Source organism: Melanotaenia boesemani, chromosome 10 (assembly GCF_017639745.1).
Source record: "Melanotaenia boesemani isolate fMelBoe1 chromosome 10, fMelBoe1.pri, whole genome shotgun sequence".
NCBI classification, from domain to species: Eukaryota; Metazoa; Chordata; class Actinopteri; order Atheriniformes; family Melanotaeniidae; genus Melanotaenia; species Melanotaenia boesemani.
The window spans coordinates 12835695-12839197 of NC_055691.1; positions in this window are offsets into that span (position 1 = coordinate 12835695).

Here is a 3503-nt window from a genome sequence, read left to right on the forward strand (position 1 = left end):
CGAGTTGAATCCCCCGGGCAGACTGCGCGGACCCCACCCGTTTACCTCTTAACGGTTTCACACCCTCTTGAACTCTCTCTTCAAAGTTCTTTTCAACTTTCCCTTAAGGTACTTGTCGACTATCGGTCTTGTGCCGGTATTTAGCCTTAGATGGAGTTTACCACCCGCTTTAGGCTGCATTCCCAAACAACCCGACTCCGAGAAGACCGGGCCGGCCGCCAGTCGGACGGGGATTCGGCGCTGGGCTCTTCCCTCTTCGCTCACCGCTACTGAGGGAGTCCTTGTTAGTTTCTTTTCCTCCGCTTAGTAATATGCTTTAATGCAGCGGGTCATCTCGTCTGATCTGAGGTTGTATTCGAAGTGGGTTAGGTCACCCCCCCCCTGCGCGCCGCAGCCGTCCGGCACCCCACAGTCCCCCACTAAGGGCAGTCCACTCTCGTCGAGTTTTCCCTGTGGTTTGCACGCGTAACGCGGTCAGCTCGGAGACTGGAGGGTCCACCGGCAGCCGCGCCCGACTCATGCCAGGGGCTCGACAGGAGTGACGCCCCTTCCCCGGAGCCGGGGAAGGAGGGAGAGAGGGTGGGTCAGACGGAGCGGATGCTTGGAGGGGGCCGCGCCAGAGGCGGGCCCAACGCGCCGCACCGGGCGTCCCGGAAGGTCTGAACTTAGGGGGATGAAGGCGCGCCGTAGGCGGCCTGCAACAGCCTGCAACAGCCTGCAGAGCCCTGACGCCCCCCCGACGCTCCCACGCACGCCCCGACGGCAGGTCCGTCAGGCCCTTGGACGGGCTGGCGGGAGTGCGCGCACTGCGGAGCGAGGGGTCGGTGCCGGAGAGGGGGCCGAGCCGGGGAGTCCGACGGGCTGGCCGGGACTCGGACCAGGGTGGAGTTTACAGCGGGGAAGGGTCGGAGGAGGTAGGGGAGATGCGACGGGACCCGAGGGCACCGGGGCGGAGAGAGGGGGACCCCGGAGGGACCCCTCTTCCGCCCGCAGGAGAGCTCGGGCACGCACGCCTCCATCCTGTCACGCCGGTCCATCCGCCACGGAGCCTCGGGGGTTGGCCCTGGGGCTCTCAGGGAGAGAGCCGGGGTCCGTCCCATCGGCGGGTTCGGCTGGTTGTTACGACTTTTACTTCCTTTAGATCAGTGCTATTCAATTTGGTCCTACGAGGGCCGCAATCCAGCAGGTTTTCCATGTATCCCTGCTTCAACACACGTGACTAAAATTAAATGGATCTAACAGCCAATCAAGTTCTGAACAATGACTAATTAATTTGAGTCAGGTGTGTTGAAGCAGGGATACATGGAAAACCTGCTGGATTGCGGCCCTCGTAGGACCGAATTGAATAACCCTGCTCTAGATAGTCAAGTTTGATCGTCTTCTCAGCGCTCCACCAGGGCCGTGACCGACCCCGGCGGGGCCGATCCGAGGACCTCACTAAACCATCCAATTGGTAGTAGTGACGGGCAGTGTGTACAAAGGGCAGGGACTTAATCAACGCGAGTTTATGACCCGTGCTTGCTGGGAATTCCTCGTTCATGGGAAATAATTGCAATCTCCAATCCATATCACGAGTGGGGTTCAACCCGCCTCTCAGCAAAGGGTAGACACACGCTGAAAAACGGAAGGAGCTTTCAAAATGAATCAAAAGGGGTGTGTCTTGTTTGTGTGTCTTAGTAGAATAATTTAGTTGAGGTTGGGGGCCCCTTGGTCACAAATTGTGGAAGCTATTGAAGAAATATTTATATTTCTACTGTAAAAAAAATAGTAAAAAACAGAAGGAGCTTTCAAAATGAATCAAAAGGGGTGTGTCTTGTTTGTGTGTCTTAGTAGAATAATTTAGTTGAGGTCTGGGACCCCTCGGGCACAAATTGTGGAAGCTATTGAAGAAATATTGATATTTCTACTGTAAAAAAATAGTAAAAAACAGAAGGAGCTTTCAAAATGAATCAAAAGGGGTGTGTCTTGTTTGTGTGTCTCAGTAGAATATTTTAGTTGAGGTTTGGGGCCCCTCGGTCACAAATTGTGGAAGCTATTGAAGAAATATTGATATTTTTACTGTAAAAATTTTGTAAAAAACAGAAGGAGCTTTCAAAATGAATCAAAAGGGGTGTGTCTTGTTCGTCTCATCTTGTGCTATAATACAGGTCAGGTTTTGTGTGTTTTGGTCACATGAAACAGAAGCTATTGAACACGGAAATGATGAATGTCTGTCGAATATCCAACCTGAAACCAACTTCACAGCGGTCTCAAACAGGCTGGTTATTAACAACGCTACACTGGGGAACTGGAGATGGTCTGGAAATAAAATCACTACAAACCTCCCTTGTTTCTGAGACAATGATTTGGAGGATGGCTTTTTCACATCAGCATATAAACTCCTCCAGATCCGGGGCATGGCCATCTTCATCATCACCGCTCAACAGGCAAACTAGAGATGAAACATCTGCAAGTTTTATAATAAAGCCGTCTGTGTGCTGGCTGACACAAACATTTCTATATTAAGTATATAAAACGGCAGATAAAACACAACCTTCGGGTGAGCCGGTGGAGGATGTTAATTAGCTGGAGAATGTTCCTTTCATCCTTACTTGGTGTGGTAAGGATGGTATGTGAGGAAATCTAAAATCCAACCAACCAGATATGCATCAAGACCAGAGGTAACCAGTTTATCGGCTGAGATGTGAGGCTGGATGGTATTAAAAACTGATGCGAAATCTACAAAAAGACGTCTAGCATGATGTTTGCACAAAGTCAGTAAACACAGCTTTGTGCTAGTTTAAGAAAATGTCATGAGAGAAGAGTTTACTGGTTTTAACAAGTGAAAAAGTTTGTGTGTGAAAGAATAAAATAACAATGAAACTTCAGATTCTATTCTCTGAAATAAAAGTTTCAAAACTTAAAGAAGTGACAGAATCGGAGGAAGATGAAGTCTGAATGCAGTGGTTTCCAGTAGAGAATCATGTCTGCTTTTAATGCAGAAGATCACCAGCATCTAGCCTTGTCCCCTGCACACAGAGATTCCTCCTAATTCTTTGAATTTCTGATATTTTACACTGTAGATGATGGATCTTCAAAGTCTGAGGAACATTTTTCTGAAATTGTTCCACATTTTAGATCCAGTTTGTCTCAGATCGGTCCATCTTTCCATGTGAGACTCTGCCTCTCTGAAATGCTCCTTTTATACCCAGTCATGTTACTGACCTGTTGCCAGTTAGCCTGATTAGTTGTCAAATGCTCCTCCAGGTGTTTCTGGTTTGTACCAGTTATTTTTCCAGCCTTTTGTTGCTCCTGTTCCAACTTTTTCCAGACGTGTTGCTGATTCTCTCACTCAGATTCACTATCAGCTCATATTTTCCATCACATGATGAAATGTCTCAGTTTCATCCTCTGATGTGTTGGTGTCTTCTACTGAGAATAAAATGTGTTGATGAGGTTCTGGTTTTCAAACATGTTTTAGGAGGTGTTGTAAAAAGCAACATATGTGGAAAAATGACACAAAG